This window comes from Gossypium arboreum, chromosome 3 (assembly GCF_025698485.1).
Source record: "Gossypium arboreum isolate Shixiya-1 chromosome 3, ASM2569848v2, whole genome shotgun sequence".
NCBI lineage: Eukaryota > Viridiplantae > Streptophyta > Magnoliopsida > Malvales > Malvaceae > Gossypium > Gossypium arboreum.
Genome location: NC_069072.1, coordinates 113,264,991 through 113,283,626, shown reverse-complemented (window position 1 = coordinate 113,283,626; position 18,636 = coordinate 113,264,991). Strand labels below are relative to the sequence as shown.

The following is an 18,636-nucleotide window of genomic DNA, read 5'->3' as shown; positions in this document are numbered from 1 at the left end:
CTCGTTCAAGCTAAATCCTTTTTATAACAAGGTCAATAGGATTACTCATCCGAGCTAAATCTCGTCTGCAACAAATGCAAGACCTTATTCGTTTCGGGAAAGCACATATACTCATCGGAATTCAATATTCAATCGGGACTTAACTCTTTTTTCACCAAATCAAGCATGTATTAAACTTTTCATTATAGCCTTTAAGTAATGTACATTAATATAAGTCACATTCCTTACAACACAACATTTAATTAAACATATTTACATGCTGATTAAGTTACACAAATTTACCTCGACACTTGTTCGCATATAAAATCTACTAATCCGAAACCTTTTCTTTTACTCGGTCTAACCATGAATTTGTGTTGTCCAGATCTATATAAATAGATTTAATCATCAATTTCACATATTTCATATTTATTTGGACTAAATTCACATCCTAGGCAAAATTAACATTTTGCCTCTAAGTTTTCCATAAATTCCAATTTCATCCCTAGGCTCGAAAAATGAAACTTGTGTAATTTTCCAAGCCTAACCAAAATCCCATTACAAAATTTACAGCACGTGTATTCATAAAAATTCAAAATTTTTCTTCAATTTCACAAGTTTACATTTTAGTCCCTAAATCATGTTTTCATCAAAAAATCACTTTGTAAAAGTTGTTTATCTATCAAAAACCTTTCATTTTTTACCATAAATTTCTAATTTTCAGCATATACATCCATGATCCATTTTGCATTCTTTGATAACTTTTCAAATTAATCCCCCAAATAGATAGTATAAGCTATCCTGGTTTCAAAAATATCAAAATTACTAAAAACGGGACAAGGAAACTTACCCAATTAGGCCATGAAAGTTTCTCCTCTCTCCTAGGGTTTCCATGTATTTTAGGTTGAAGAAGATGAGAAAATAAGATGATATTTTCTTTTCATCTTTTAATTAATTACTTATTTTTCAAATTCCAATTTAGTTCTTGCCCTTTTTCCAAATTTCCATGGATGAGTCACCAAAAATCTACATAGTTTTGTTTAATGGTCTAATTATCATATAAGGACCTCTAGTTTTGAATTCCATAGCAATTTAATCCTTATAACGTCTAGCGGCACAGTTTCAAATTTCTTTCAGGATGATCCTTCCCACATCAATGGTCTTACCCGTTAAGATGGAGTATAGTAAGACCATTCGCTCCAATGAAATTGTAGTCCCATGTGAGCTAGGCAGAAGACTGAAACGGATGAAATAAAACCATACCTTTGCAATAGGTGTTAAGTATTCTCTTCGACACGTGTGGGTTCCTTGTTTCGACACAGTCCAACTGAAACCTTCAACTGTAAGCTCCTCGAGAATTTCTCGCAGATTTTAGGCTTGATATTGCTCATCAATATGGAATATTCATCGTTTTCGAGATCTGGTAATTCAAAGAACTCATTAATAGCATTTGAATTTATCGGTACCTTGATTCCGCGAACTGGAACTTCTATCATCTCGCTTGAAGTTAAATTTGCATAAAACTCACGAACTAGTTCCTCATCCACACTTGGTCTCTTTTCACAAAATAACTCCCAATTTAGGGTTTCAGCAACTTGACGAATACGAGCCATAAAGACTCGGTAGTTGCTCTCCTTTAAAGTGAAGGCTTTTTCTGGATGCATCTGTTGGTTTTTTAAGATACTTTCGTATCTCACTTTGGCTTCTTCACAGTGAAATTTGTTTTGTGTTTCATCAATTTGAGCGGAAGCACGAGTTCTCTTGCGAGGCATGTTTAACCTGATCATAAGATAGAAAAATTAGTTTCTCAATTAATTTTTAATAAAATTTATTAGTAATTCAATAATTTGAAAAATTAATTAATTAAATTAAAATTAAGAAAAACTAGGTCTTACCACCTTTTTTTGTAAAAATATAAAAACTCTAGGAATTAATAATAATAATGAAGAAAAATATAGGAATTTAAAAGAAGGGTTGGAGGTTTGTGGCTTAGCATGGATAGGAAAGGAATGCCGCATAAGCAGCTAGGGTGTGCGGGTGTGGTGCGTGTAGGAGCAGCGGTGCACAGTAGGGCTGGTAGCAACACGGGCGTTCGACAACAGGTGGGACTCAGGCGCACGCAGGATGGTGCAGAGGGTGTACTGCGTATGGGTGAAGGCTGGTCGAAGTGAGGTGGGTCAGCTCGAGGCAACGCCGCGCGTTGTCTGTGCGGACGTCGCGTGCGATGGATCTGGGCGTGTGCTAGCCGACTGCTTGGAGCTGCTGCTGCTTGGGGTTTCAGCACTTGGGTATTTTGGTGCTTTGGGTTTTAAGTGTTAGGTGAATGGGAAGATGGGTAGTATTTATAGGGGGAGAAACAGGAATTAAAGTAGAATTCTTAAAACAAATTAATTAATAAAAGTTCTAAATTCTAATCTTATATAAAGATAACAACAATTAATAATTAGATATATGCATATATTAAACTATTAATTGCTATTTAATTTACTAAAGCAAAGATAAAATCCTAATTTCATGCTAAATTGATAAAGATTAATATATAAATAGATATAATTATATATTAGAGATTATCATTTTATTATCAAAACTTATCAAACAAAATCCAAAATTGATAATAATTAATATATATTATAATGGGTATAATTATATATTAATAATTATCATTTTTAACTAAAATATTTATTCTAGAAGCCCTTTAAAAATATTTACGAAAGAGGCATCTAGTTTTTATTATTTACTTAAAAGAGCAATCAAATTTTAAAAATAATTCAATTTAAGTCCCTAGACTTAATGAAAATTAAAATTGGGTTGCAAATTAAAATTGGATCAAATTGACCCTTTTATTTGAAAAACAAAAATTTATTTTATTGATTAGGAAAATTTTCTTGAAAATTATGTTAAAATAAATTCGGGAAAGATTGGAGGGTCGAAATGGTCCCGCTTAAGTTCCAACCTCCTAGATGTAATTTATTTAAACATACTAAACCCAAAAATAGACCCTAAATTATTTATTAAACAAAACACAAAAATTATTAAATATCTGACAAAATGAACGAGACGTTATCCCGTTCGGTTTTATTTCCCCAATAGTGTTTCAAACACTGAGCATTAACTTGAAAATTACCTCTCTTACCTTGGAGTTCAACAACTCCGTATGGATAGACTCTGTGAATTGTAAATGGACCGGACCAACGTGATTTTAGCTTACCTAGAAAGAACTTCAATCTCGAGTTGAACAACAATACTTGCTGACCTGCTTCAAATTCTCGAACCCGAATGTGTTTGTCATGCCATTTCTTGAGTCTCTCTTTAAGTAATTTGGCATTTTCATATGAGAACATTCAGAATTCTTCTAACTCGTTGAGTTGGAACATCCGTCTTTCTTTTGCGAGCTTAGAATCTAAGTTGAGTCGTCAAAGAGCCCAATAAACTTTGTGCTCTAACTCCAAAGGTAGATGACATGCTTTACCAAAAACTAGCCTATAGGGTGACATCCCTAAAGGTGTCTTGTATGCTGTCCTGTATGCCCATAAAGCGTCATCTAGTCTTTTGGACCAGTCCCGTCGGTTCAGGCAAACTACCTTCTCCAATATGCCATTGATTTCTTTATTTTCTAGTTTAGCTTGTTCATTCGTCTGTGGATGGTAAGCTTTGCAACCTTGTGTTTCACCCCGTGCTTGTCTAGTAACTATTTTAACCTCTTGTTCACAAAGTGGGACCCTTCATCACTAATGATGGCTCTCGGGGTTCTAAACCTCGTGAACACGTGTTTCTGCAAAAACTTCATCACAACCCTAGCATCGTTTGTCGGATATGCCTCTGCCTCGACCCACTTGGACACATAATCTACTGCAACTAGTATATACTTGTGACCAAAAGACGAAGGAAAGGGCCCAAGAAAATCAACACCCCAAACATCGAATAATTCGACCTCAATGATGTTTGTTCGAGGCATCTTATTTCTGTTGGTGACATTTCCAACTCTTTGACACTGGTCACAACTCTTTACATATGCATATGCATCCTTGAATAGTGTTGGCCAAAAGAATCCGGCTTGCAATACTTTGGCTGCAGTACGAGTTCCTCCGAAATGACCCCCACTTGGGGCTGAGTGACAGTGGTATAGAATCTTTAGTATTTCTTCTTCTGCCACGCATCTCCTAATCATCTGATCTGCACACTTTTTAAACAGATATAGTTCCTACCAGAAATAGTACTTCACATCATGAAGAAACTTTCTCCTTTGTTGATATGTCTTATCATACGGCATTAAACCACAAGCTAAAAAGTTAGCAATATCAGCAAACCAAAAGGCATTATGGACATGACTTACCTTCAGTATATGTTCATCTGGAAATGTTTCTTGAATCGGTAAAAGTGGAGAATTCTCTTCTTGTGGCTCCAATCTGGACAAGTGATCTGCTACTTGGTTTTCTACTCCCTTTTGATCTTGAATTTCCAAATCGAACTCTTGAAGTAGTAGTACCCATCGAATCAACCTCGGCTTAGCGTCTTTCTTGGCAAGTAAATATTTAATTACCGAGTGGTCTATATAGACAATTACCTTGGTACCTACAAGATAAGATCGAAACTTGCCGAAAGCAAATATGATAGCAAGTAACTCTTTTTCTATTACCGTATAGTTTAACTGAGCTCCTGTCAGAGTTCGGCTTGCATAGTAGATGGGATGAAAAACTTTGTTCCTTCGCTGGCCCATGACAGCTCCTATTGCGAAGTCACTTGCGTCACACATCAATTCAAATGGCAAGTCCCAGTCTGGTGTGACAATTATGGGTCCCGTGACTAATCGATTCTTCAAGTCATTGAAAGCTTTTAAGCATTCTTCATTAAATTTGAATATTGTGTCCTTCTCCAATAATTTTCATAAAGGTTTAGCAACTTTGGAGAAGTCCTTGATAAATCTTCGATAGAACCCGGCGTGCCCCAAAAAGCTCCAACACCCTTTACAGATGTTGGAGGTGGGAGTTTCTCAATAACATCTACTTTTGCTCTGTCTACCTCGATCCCATGTCTTGTTATCCGATGCCCCAGAACGATACCTTCTCGTACCATAAAATGGCACTTTTCCTAGTTAAGGACTAGGTTTGTCTCTTCGCATTACCTAAGTACCTTAGCCAGATTGGCTAAGCAATCATCGTACGTATCTCCAAACACTGAAAAGTCATCCGTGAAAACTTCCAAAAATTTCTCAACCATATCAGTGAAGATAGACATCATACATCTTTGAAATCTAGCAGGTGTATTATGTAAACCAAATGGCATCCGTCTAAATGCAAATGTACCGTACGAGTAGGTGAATGTGGTTTTGTGTTGATCTTCTGGTGCTACCGTAATCTGGTTGAACCCTGAGTATCTATCGAGAAAACAGTAGTAATCTCGCCCCGCAAGTCTATCCAGCATCTGGTCTAAGAACGGCAAAGGGAAGTGATCCTTTCTAGTTGCCTTGTTCAGCTTTCGGTAATCGATGCAGATTCTCTATCCCGTAACTATTCTAGTCGGTATCAACTCGTTATTCTCATTCTCTATGACCGTCATACCTCCTTTTTTTGGTACGCATAGGACCGGACTTACCTATGAACTGTCTGAGATGGGATAAATGATACCCGCATCTAACCACTTGATAATCTCTTTTTTCACTACGTCCTTTATGATGGGGTTCAGCCTTCGTTGTCCATCAATAATCCCTTTTTCACCATCTTCCAAGAGGATCTTGTGCATGCATCAGATGGACTAATACCGCGAATATCATCTATGGTCCATCCGATAGCCTTCTTAAATTGTTTCAGAACTAAGATAAGTTTTTCTTTTTGCTCAGTAGTTAACTCTGTTGAAACAATCACAAGCAGAGTAGAAGCGTCACCTAAATAAACATATTTTAAATGAGAAGGTAATACCTTGAGTTCTAGTTTAGGTGGCTCTTCGATTGACGCTTTTGGCTGTGTGTAATCTCTTTCCTCTAAATCCAAAGATTCAAAACGAGATTGTGGACTAAATCCCTTTTGATTAGCTTCTAGCAAAGCTAAGTTTCCATCCTCCTCTTCACCACTTGGAGGGTCTGATGTCAAAATTCTTTCCAGGGGATCCTCAATAGAGTTGAGTTCCTTCTCCACTATTAAATCCTCTAAGTTGGATACTGCAGAACAATCATCTATTATGTCAGGAAATCGCATTGACTTGAAAACGTTAAATGTTATCTGATTATCCTGAACACACATAGGAAGTTCGCCCTTCTGCACATCAATAAGTATTCTTCCTGTTGCTAAGAACTGTCTCCCCAGGATAATTGGTACTTATTTGTCTGCTTCAAATCTAAAATTACAAAATCAGTAGGAAATATAAACTTATCTACACGTACCAATGCATCCTCAATTTTTCCTTCTGGATGTGCTAAGGATCGATCTGCTAGCTGAAGTGTAACCGTAGTAGGTCTAACTTCACCTATCCCCAACTTCTTAAATATCGACATAGGCATCAAGTTGATACTTGCGCCCAAGTCACATAGTGCCTTACCATAATATGTTGCTCCAATGTTGCATGGTATGGTAAAACACCCAGGATCCTTCAGCTTAGGGGGTAATTTGTCTTGAAGATATGCACTGCATTCCTTCGTCAAAGGTACCATCTCAAATTCTCCAAGTCTTCTCTTCTTGGACAGGATATCTTGCATGAATTTTACGTAATTTGGCATTTGTTCAAGTGCTTCAACCAACAATATGTTGATATGAAGTTGCTTGAGTACGTTAAGAAACTTCTTGAATTGGACCTCCTGTTTTTGCTTCTGGAGTCTTTGAGGGTAAGGTGGTGGAGGTTTATAAACTGGAGTTGGTACTGGTTGATTTGTCTTTGGCGGAAATTCTGTTGCTAACGGAGTGGTTGGCTGATCAGAGTTGGCTGGTTCTGAGGTTACCTTTTTAGGTATTGCAGGTTCTGGTTCTAGTAGAACAGGAACTTCAACACTCTGTTGAACTTCTTCCAAATATTGAGCTTCAGCATGCTCGTTTTCAACTTCAATGATGTTGGACTCTACCGTTTTTCCGCTCCTCAATGTTAGTGCTTTACAATGCTCCTTCCTTGGATTTCTCGGATTTTCTGTATCACTGGGTAAAGCACCTTGTGGATAGTTCCTAAGTTCAGTAGCAAGCTGGCCCACTTGATTCTCCAAATTCCTTAGAGTGGCGTCATTCTTCGCCATGTATGCCTTTAATAAATTCTCTAAGCTATTGGACGATTCAGCGTGAACTAGTCTCTGAACTTGCTGTGAAAAACTAGGCGGCTGGGTTGGTCTAGGTTGGGCATAGTTGTTACTGCCTCCAACCCCTTGGTTACTCCAGGAAAGATTGGGGTGATTTTGCCACGATGGCTTGTAAAAGTTGGATTGCAGCCATTGCCTTCCTCAGTTCTGGTTCTGATTACCTATGTAGTACATGGATTCTGGGTTTGACAGACATTCTTCAAACACATGTCCTTCCCCACAATAGGCACAAGCTATATTCTCATATTGGTTAGGTGGTTGAGCTGCAAAACTGTTAGACCCATTAGTGGTAAGATTCTTTAACATTGAAGATATCGAAGATACCTGGGATGCAAGTGAAGTGAGAGCATCCACTTCATGGATTCCAGCAACTCGTCTTCCTGACGTTGCTCGATTGGTTGGCTACTGATAACTGTTACTGGTTATTCTCTCGATGATTTCATAAGCCTCATTGTAAGACTTAGATAAGATAGCATCGTTAGTAGAAGCATCTACTACCATCCTTATGTGAGCGTTGAGACCACTGTAAAATGTCTCAAGTTGGATGCAATGCGGAATTCCATGATGAGGGCACTTTCGTAATAACTCTTTGAATATTTCCCATGCCTCATACAAGGACTCATCATCCATTTGTTGGAAAGCAATAATCTCATTTCTCAGCTTAGCAATCTTGCTAGGCGGGAAATACTTCACAAGAAATCTCTCTGCTAACTCTTGCCATGTAGAAATCGAGTTCGGTGGCAATGAGTTTAACCAGGCTCGAGCTCTGTCCCTCAGCGAGTATGGGAACAGTTTTAATCGTAATGTATCTTTGGGTACTCCGGCTAGCTTGAAAGAGTCGCTCACCTCCATAAACAGTCTTAAATGAAGATGAGGATCTTCAGTAGGCATTCCACTGAACTGGCCTACTGTCTGAAGCATCTGGAACATTAATGGCTTCAGCTCGAATTGTTGTGCCTCGATCTCAGGTCTTCTAATACCTGGATTAAGGTCATTAAAAACTGGCACGGCATATTGTCGTAAAACTCTATCCCTATCATCAGCAATAAGGATAGGATTTTGAGCAAGGTTTGCTGCATTTCCTTGATTGATTTCTCGAAATTCATCTCTTCGGTCCTTTTCTGGTTCGCTTGTTTTCTTCGTTGGTGAAAGGTTCGTTCTATTTCAGGCCCACTGGGAGTAAGTTGATAATTCGGTCAATACTCATAAACACCTGAAATAATCAGAGAAGAATTAATTAAGTAAGTAAAATTGAACAGGAAAATAAAAGAACCAAAATGTAAAAATAAATTCACAAATAATGTTTCTTTTTTAAAAACAGTCCCCGGCAACGGCGCCAAAAACTTGGAACGGTGGAAATGTGCAAGTGTACACAATCGTAACAAGTAATAAAGTGACAAGTAAATGTCGAGTTATCGTACCCACAGGGACTGTAAAAAGCGATATTTATGAAATTAATTAAAACACTTTGGTGAGGTAAAAATGATTTTGGTTTGAAAAGAGTGATTTATAAATTAAGATTTTAAAACTAAGCAAACAATTTAAACAAAATAAAAGAGTTCTAGTGCACGATTTCAATTAAGATTTAATCAAGATGATATAGTTGTGTTGGATTAATTATACCTTTTTAACTTAGAAATATTAAATTCGTGCTTACGCTGTTATGAATAAATTCACGGCAACCCAGTAATTTGCTAACTTATGAACATATTTACTAATTAAAAAATTCCATTTATCTCTTGAGCATATCCCTATGCCAATTCAACCAACTAAACAAATTTAATAAAGTAAACATGCTATCGCACATACATACTTATTGAATTAAATTATCTCTCGCATATTCCTATGTCGATTCAACAGATTAATTCAACTTAATAAACATGTAAAAGATTATGTGAAGTAACAAAGTAGCCATACCTTGAAACAATTTAATCACAACAATCTTTCAAGTTATGCAAGGCATATGTATCGCCAAATACAATGCTAATTTAATTTTCAGTTACCTTAGAAGAATTAAACATGCACTGATTAAGTACTGAGTCCATTAATTGCAATTTCAATCCATTTAAACAATTAATTCTTTAGTTATCTAAACAATTATAATGCCAGATAACCTAAGCATGATTTTACTTAATCAAGCATTTCACTGAGGCCTATAACAGCATAAACACTAATTTAATAATTCAAGTAGGAAAAATATAATCAACCCAACACGAATTAAATTCAAGCTAAATTGATTAAAATAGCCATTTCAAAAACAATATTTTTCATTGATATGTTCATCATAAAAACAACAGAAATTAAAAAGAAAGGGAACAGAAAGCAAATCCAGTGTTTCTCTGCGGCTTGACTGTTGCTCCGTTCTTAGTCTTCGTTGTCTTCACCGAGCAAGGCTTCTATGATTCCTTGATTGTTTCCCAAGATGGCTGAAGAACACCTCTTTCCCAAGAGAGGAAATCAGCACAAGAGGAAGGGAAAATGGGATGGAAAAATGGAGAGGAAACTTTGAGAGAAGTGAAGAGAGGATGAGAGAATGTTGTAGAATGAGGGATGTTGAGGGATGCATTGAAATGGGCAGCATAGGGTGACTTTTATAGCTTAAGAGGGATGCTAAAAATATCAAATTCAGCATCCAAGAGAACCCTCCCATGGCCGGCCACACATATGGCAAGGTTGAAGCTTTCAACCCTGCTAAAAATAGGCTGGGGCAAATCTACAAAGCCTAAAATAAAGGTGGGGTTCGAACGTAATTTGGAGGTTTTTTAAGGGCCTTTTTGCAAGCATATTTTATAAGCTAATTTTCTGATTTGGGTCAGCCAATGGACGGTTCTTGTCAGCCCAATTAGTGGCTGGTTCGGCTCACTTCATTCGGTTCAACCAGTGCGGTTCACTAGGCCCTTTCTTCATAATTAATTAAAATTAATTCATTTAACCTAAATTAAATAGGAAATAAATTAAAATTACTTTAATTATGAATTAATACACATTTATAGACCGTCTTGGTCTGGAAATTAATTGGCCTCGATACTTCAAATTGCTCTCGATTTTGTTCTTCTCGTAGTGTTCACCGGGCTCTTTTTCTCCAATTGTGTAATTCTGTCAAAAATAACCAAATTTAATCAAAATTAACTACAAAATTAATTAAAATTCATAATGTTCATATTTTTAACATAAGTTAATTATTTTATAATATTTAATTATTTTTTGACAAGAATTTAACCGACTTTGCATGAATTTAAGTAGAATTGGGTATGAAAAAGTATATAAATTTTTGTGTTTCCAAATACTAAAGGTCCTGACGGGTTTCTTCTAGTCATATACTAAAGGAACCTGTCAGAAGCAAACAAAAGAAAACAAAATTAGAAAACAAAAATTAAAAATAAAAACAAAAATAAAATGCAATAAAAGTAAAAATGGCTAAATTAATAAAAATCTAGTGTTCCTAATATCTTAGTCCCCGGCAACGGCGCTAAAAACTTGATGAGTCACTAAACTAACTAAACCCACGATAAAGGCAAGTGCACTTATCGAATAGTAGTATAGCTATGGTGAGTCAAGAATATCGTATCCACGAGGACTAAAAGTACTAGTAATTACTATCTTTTTATTATCTAGCCTATAAATTAAAGGAGATATTTTTATTCTAAATTTAACTAAACTAATTATTAAGAACGTGACAAAGAATAGAATGAGAAAATACTTGAATATAACACAAGAAAAAGACAATATCCAGGAAAGAATCCACCTAGACTTCACTCATTATTCTGAATCTAAATTAGATGATTTATTCACTTGTCTTGATCCATAGAAATCCCTAAATTTTGTTAATATCTCTTTCGAGAGTAAGAACAACTGACTCTAGATTGATTAATTGAAATCTCTTTCTAATTAAAACCCCTATTGTTGCACTAACTTGATTTATGGGTTTCCTGTGACGTCCCTAATTTGACCCTAGTCGGGAAGTGGTGTCGGGACCGTTAAACCGAGTCTTATAAGTAATTAGAAGTTATATTCTATGTTTATGATGTTAGCAAATGCATGTGTGAAAGTTGCATGCATTAATTTGATCATTTCCATGTGAATTTATTTAGATGGACTTATATGAAACATTGTTGAAAGGTGATAGGCCAATCTTCAAAGGTCTAATAGTACATGCATGCAAAAGAATGGTTTTGCATGTCAATTTACCCAAAGAGAGGGAAGTGGCCGCCATGGTGATGAATATATAAAAGAAAACATGTCTTAAACATGTTTTGCTAGTGGTGGATGTTAGAAATAATAAAATAAGAGTATGGAAAAAAAAAAGTATTCATCTTTCTCCATAGCCCTTGGCCGAATATCCTAAAGAAAGAAAAGAAAAAAATTTGTTCATCTATTTTCACTTCTTGGCCAAAAATACTAAGGAAAAAGGGGGAGGATTTTTGCTTCATGCTTGGTTTAGAAGAGATCTAGAAGGAGATTTGGCTAAATTTGCATCAAGATTAAGGTATGTATGAGGTTGTGTTAGGAGTTTCATGCATGTTTTGGTTGCTAACTTGATGTGCATGTTAGCCATGGCTCAAATCCTTGTTATGCCATGGAAATGGTATTTGGCCAAAGTTGTTATGGTGATAAAGCCATTGCATGCTAAGTGTGAAGCTTGATGATGATGCATGCAATGATGGATTGTCTACTCTTGAGTAAGATTTTGAGTTTTCTTTTGTTTAACCATGATTGAAGTTGAAAAGGGCATAATTGTCATATTCGCCATGATGCATTCATGAGCATGATTCATGCTTCTTGCATGTTAGTTAAAATTTGTGTTTTGGATGGCTATGGACACCTTGAAATTGGCCATGCTCATATATGTATATATATGTTTCCACATGATGTTTTGGTTATGAAGGAAGTGATGAATATGTTTGTTTAAAGAAGAAGATGTTGAAGAATAATTGTGAAATTGCAAGCACATTCGCCTAGCACACATATGAGTGCTTGATGCTATATTATAAGTTTTGAGCTACAATATGCAAAGCATTAACTAGTAAAATGCATGCTGTTTTTGTGAGGTATTAAGTGCATAATTGGCCTCAACATGTACATGAATATTCGCCTTGGGTAGCCTATTGAAGGCCTTAGCTTTTCCTTGATGCTCGAATAAATTGTATTGAATTGCTTGATGTAGTATAAAATGTGCATGACCATTGTGTATTCAAGCTAAAGGGTGGCCATATGACCATTTAAACTCCTTGTCATATTCGGCCATAAGCTACCACAATGAGGTTTTAATAAATTGAATTTGTTTGAATTAGCTCAAGAGCTTAGAGGGCCACAATTGGACAAGGGAAGGAGAAAGTGATCGAATAGCCGTAAAAGCCGTTCGACAACATCCGAGGTAAGTCCTCAAGAAGTGACCTTACTTGAATTATGTGGAATGAAATATGGATGTATTGATTATTGATTTATGTGTGTATGAGTATTCGAATGACACCGGGCTAAGTCCCAAGGCGATTATGCTAGTGATTATAATTGTGTTTGAGCCTTAGTAACGAAAATGAAATATGTATGTCCAATGATTATTGATGTATGTGTGCATGAGAAATTGAATGATATCCGGGCTAAGCCCAAGACAATTATGCTGGAAATTATATCCGGTTAAGACCGAAGGCAATTGTGCTAGTGGCTACATCCGGGCTAAGACCAAGGCATTCGTATGAAGTCATTCTATCCGGGCTAAGACCAAGGCATTTGTGCACATGGTTATATCCGGTTATATTCAAGAATCTTGGGCTGGAGGTGAGTGTTGGTTGCTGTAATAAATTCAATTAGTACACTCGAAAAGCCCAAAGAATAAAATGCGTTTATATGTGCATTGGAAAGTCGATATGTTGGAGCAACATTCGCTCAATCGACTAATGAATTTCAGTTATTGAATTGATTAATACTTTGTGAAAGTATATAATGATGAAGTGTGAAGTAAGAATGTGTATTAATGAAATGATGCATTTGGCTATGTGAATGTATTGCTGTAATTAGAGTTGATTATATTCTTTGAGACTTACTAAGCATAAAAATGCTTACCCCGTTACTTTGGCTCTCTGTTTTATAGATTTCGCTCGATAGCAATCGGATTCGGGATCAATAAAGTCGAAGTCATCCACACTATCAACGCTCTATTTTGGTATAAATTTTGGTTGAACTTTGAAATGGCATGTATAGGACTACCCCTTGTTGGTTTAAAATGTGGTGATGTATATGTATACGGCCATGCGAAAATGGCTCGTAAAAGGAAGCATGAACTTAGACTATTTTTGGTTTGTATGTATATATATGGTGTCATGATGTGATTATGGATTGGAAATGGGAATGTTGGTCACATGATCAGCCATTTGTATGGTTAAAATGATCATATATGAACCTATGTATGGCAAGACTAGTTGGTTCATGGAGACTACAAAATAGGTAAGACCTACCTTAAAAACAGAAGCTGCCAGCTGCAGTGACGTGAATGTGAAAAATCACCAAAATTTGTAGGAATGGTATTAAATAGTGAATAAGCTATGTAAATGAACCTTGATGAGTCTATTTTCATATGGAAGAAACGAAATGGTCATAGGAGTTACAGGTTAAGAGATATGAAAGCTATTGTGAGACAGGGCCAGAACGGTTTCTGGGTCCCCTATCGCAACTTTAAAAATTTACTATAAATTATCCAGAAAGAATTAGGAGTCATGCCTTATATGTACAGATTCCATTTTTAGTCTAGTTTCATTAGAAACAAACGACACCAATATAAAGCCCTGTACAGAGAGATATTCAAGTTATAGCGCGCGAAGGTCAGAGCAGTCGATCCCTGTAACATGGGCGACTTTAACTAATAAACTGTACCAATTGGCCCAACCAAAAATTCTAGAAATAAATCCATGGATGGATATATGAGTCTAAATTCAGGTAAAATTTACGAAACCAGTTTCCGAGTTTTGAAACTCGAGATATGATTTTAAGGCGACGGTGACGCAGTTTTCCAGCCTGACTGGAAATGTCAAATTGGTGGCAAAACATGTGAACTTGGCTTGTTAACCCCTCGTGTCCGACACGGCGATGGTCTCGGGTTCGGGTGTTACAATTTTATTGGTATCGAGCCACGGTTTAGTCGATTCTAGGACTACCGTGATGTGTTTGGGGTCTAGCTATACATGCCATTAAATGATGAATCGATAGTGTGGTGATTTCGACAATTTGACTTTGTGTTTGTTTATAGCAATGGATCCCGATCCCAACCGCGATAGCTGATGATGTGGAGAGTGTGGCGCTGCTCCGCGCAAAGGGACAGCGCCGGCGGACTCTCAACCTATGGCCAACAATCCGAATGATGAGGCTAGGCAAGCCTTTTATAGTGTGATGAACGAATGGTTTAATCAATACATTCGAACTAACACTACTGTTCCACAACCCCATTCCCGACAAATGCAACCCCGCACCTACAATACCCCGGTGACTGACCAAATAAGGTCAAGTAAGCCCCAATCGATAGGATTCGAAAACATGGGGCCACTGAATTTAAGGCTACGGATGATGATGATGCCGAGCGAGCTGAATTTTGGTTGGATAACACTATCCGGTGCTCGATGAGCTATCTTGTACACCGATGAGTGCTTAAAGTGTACCATCTCCTTGCTACGTGAGTCCGCCTACTATTGGTGGAGTACTCGACTTCGTGGTACCTAGAGAGCAAGTGACTTGGGAATTCTTTCAAACCGAGTTCAAAAAATATATCGATCGAGATTCATCGACCAAAAGCGAAGGAATTTCTTGATCTTAAGCAAGGTTCTATGTCGCCACCGACTACGAACGAAAATTTGTGAGGCTTAGCCGATCACGCGAGAATGCATTTCGTCCGAAGCTATTATGTGTAAACGCCGAGGATGGGCTAAATGATGATATAAGGATGTTCGTTGGCATTCTCGAAATCGAGAGTTCGTAGTACTTGTTGAGCGAGCTTGTAAAGTCGAAGAGCTTAGAAAGGAGAAACAAAAAGTTGATGTGGGAACAGGAGAATTCGAAGAGGTCCTCGGAAAGTCTCTTCAACAGCATCGAAGAGATTTCGAGATGATGTGAGCCGGTCTAGAGGCGTTTGGGCTTTTCTAGACGAGGACGCGATCGACCCCTGTGACCACACGAGTCACTTCGATCGCGATGGTGGAAATGATCGCCAGAGAGGGCGAGTGTCTACATTGTGGCAAATGGCATTCGGGAGCTGTTGGTTTCGTGATCGCTCCTGCTATAAGTGTGGATCGGCCGACCACTTTATGAAGGATTGCCCGAGGATGCATGAGCAGAATGTAAGTCGAGTGGAAACCCGGGTGCTACCACTTTGCTCGAGGTAGGCCACCTAGAAATATGGGCAATGTCGGTGGTGGTCGAGAGGATCTAGAGATGCTACCATCGGATCCGAGGCTCGTGCTCTGCTAGGACTTATGCCATCTGCGCACGCGAGGATCTGCCTCTCGGATGTCATTACTGGTACTTTCACTCTTTTCAATACAAATGTGATTGCTTTGATTGACCTGGTTCTACTCATTCATATATATGTGAAACCTTAGCATCCAATAAAACTTTGCCTATTGAGTCTCTTGAGTTTGTAATTGGTGTCAAACCCTTGGGTCATTACGTGCTTGTCAACAAAGTGTGCAAGAAAAGTCCCCTAGTGTTCCGAGGTTCTTGTTTTCCGGCGGACTTGATGCTTTTGCCGTTCGATGAGTTCGACGTTATTCTTGGTTTGGATTGGTTGACCATGCACGATGCGGTTGTAAATTACAAGAGCAAGACTATCGATTTGAGGGCGCGAATAACAAGATAATTCGGGTTGAGTCTACGGACTTAAAGGGTTGGCGGTTGTAATATCGCGATGTTGGCCCGAAATATGTAAGAAAAGGGTGCGGCGTACCTTGCGTCGTGCTTTCGATGACAAGGAATCAAAAAGAAACCCAAATCTGTGCGTGGTTTGTGAATACCGGATGTTTTCCCAAGAATTGCGGGTTTACCACTGTTCGAGAAATAAAATTTGGCATCGAATTAGTACCGGTACCACTCAATTTCGATAGCTCCGTATCGTATGGCACCAACGAATTAAAGGAGTTGAAAGCTCGATTGCAAGAATTGGTGGATAGAGGTTTTGCTCGCTTGAGTTTCTCGCCTTGGGTGCGCCCAAGATTGTTCGTGAAAAGAAGGATGGAACCATGCGGTTGTGCATCGACTATCGTCGACAATAAAGCGACGATAAAGAAAAAATATCCGTTGCCACGTATCGATGACTTGTTCGATCAAGCTGAAGGAGCCTCGGTGTTCTCGAAAATAGATTTGAGATCGGGCTATTATCAATTGCGAATCCGAGATTCGGACGTACCCAAGAGCGCCTTGAGCGAGATATGGTCACTATGAGTTCCTAGTGATGCCGTTTGGGCTCACTAATGCCCTACGGTATTTATGGATTTAATGAATCGGATCTTCGACCATATTTGGATCGATTCGTAGTCGTGTTCATTGATGACATCTTGGTCTATTCAAGAAATGAGACCGAACATCTGAACACTGCGGTTAGTCTTGCAAATTTTACGGGATAAGCAATTATATGCTAAGTTCAAGCAAGTGTGAGTTACGGTTAAGAGAGGTTAGCTTCTTGGGTCATGTGGTATCAGATCGGGTATTCGAGTCGACTCGAATAAAATTTCAACCATACTTAATTGGAAGCCTCAGAAATATTCGAGGTTCGGAGCTTTTGGGGCTTGCTTAGGTTATTACCGATGATTTGTAAAGGTTTCTCAACGATAGCCACGCCGATGTGAAGCTACTCCAAAAGGATGTTAAGTTGAATGGACGGAGAAATGTCAAAAAGTTTCGATCAATGAAAACTTATTTGGTGAAGCCCCAATTCTAGTGCAACCCGAGTCCGCAAAGAGTTTGTCATCTATAGCGACGCCTCCCTACTTGGGTTAGGTTGTGTATTGATGCAAGAAGGTCTTGTTGTGGCCTATGCGTCGAGGCAATTAAAGCCACATGAGAAAAATTATCCGACCCATGATCTCGAATTGGCCGCCATCGTATTCGCCTTAAAGATTTGGCGACATTACTTATTTGGTGAAAGGTGCCATGTGTACTCGGATCACAAAAGTCTCAAATATTTGATGACCCAAAGAGACTTAAATCTGCGACAAAGACGTTGGCTCGATTTGTTAAAGGATTATGAGTGGTCATTGACTATCACCGGAAAGGCGAATGTGGTTGCGGATGCCTTGAGTCGTAAATCATTATTCACTTTACGAGCGATGAATGTGCACTTATGCATTCGATCCGACGGTGTGTTAGTGGCTGAATTGAAAGCCAAACCATTATTGACACATCAAATTCGAGAAGCTCGGAAAGTCGACGACGAGTTGGGCGCAAAAGCGAAATTTGAGTGTGTTCGAACAAGGATTCGGAGTTTCAAATCGATGATGACGATTGTTTGAGGTTCAAAAGTCGTCTGTGTTTTCCAAAGAATTTGGAACTCATTTCGATAATTCGAATGAAGCCCATTGTAGCCGAATGGCAATCCACCCGGGAGTACGAAGATGTACAATGATTTGAAACGTCGGTTTTGGTGGCATGGTATGAAGCGAGACATCTCGACTTTGTTTGAGATGTTTAATATGTCAACAAGTGAAAGCAGAACATCGGTGCCTTGAGATTACTTGACCAATCACGATACCGAGTGGAAATGGGATCGAGTCACAATGGACTTTGTATCCGGACCGCCATTGTCGACAAGTAAGAAGGATGCGGTTTGGGTCGTGGTAGATCGATTGACTAAGTCGGCCCACTTTGTCCCCGTGACGCACGGATTTTTCAATGGACAAATTAGCGAATTGTACGTTTCTCGATTGGGAGATTACACGGGTGCCTATTTCCATCGTGTCGGATAGAGATCCGAGATTTACCTCGCGATTTTGGAAAAAGTTGCAAGAAGCTTTGGGTACCAAGTTGCATTTCAGACCGCCTTTCACCCCAAACCGATGGTCAATCCGGCGGATAATTCAGATACTTGAGGATATGTTAAGATGTTGCGTCCTCGAGTTTAGTGGTTCATGGGAGCGGTATTTGCCGTTGATTGAATTCGCTTACAACAACGACTTTCAATCAAGTATTAAGATGGCACCCTACGAGGCCTTGTGCGGTTGTAAATGCCGTACACCATTGTTTTGGGTGAGCTCGGTGAAAGCAAGATTTTCGGTGGATTTGATTAGGGGATTTGAGCAGAAAGTGAAAGTAATCCGTGAAAGTCTGAAGATAGCCTCCGATCGTCGAAGTCGTGACGCGGATCTGAAGCGTAAGGATATCGAGTATCGGTGGGTGATAAAGTGTTTCTC

At 38.4% G+C, this 18,636-nt stretch overlaps 1 non-coding gene and 1 pseudogene across 1 annotated transcript; one reads left to right on the top strand and one right to left on the bottom strand.

The window, feature by feature from the left end:
• Nucleotides 1-1,256: 1,256 nt before the first annotated feature.
• LOC128290589 (uncharacterized) lies at nt 1,257-5,400 on the bottom strand (annotated as a pseudogene).
• Nucleotides 5,401-7,808: 2,408 nt separating this feature from the next.
• LOC128291156 (small nucleolar RNA R71) lies at nt 7,809-7,915 on the top strand. Its single transcript, XR_008280932.1, has one exon. It is a non-coding gene; the product is annotated as a small nucleolar RNA R71 (small nucleolar RNA).
• The last annotated feature ends 10,721 nt before the right edge of the window (nt 7,916-18,636 follow it).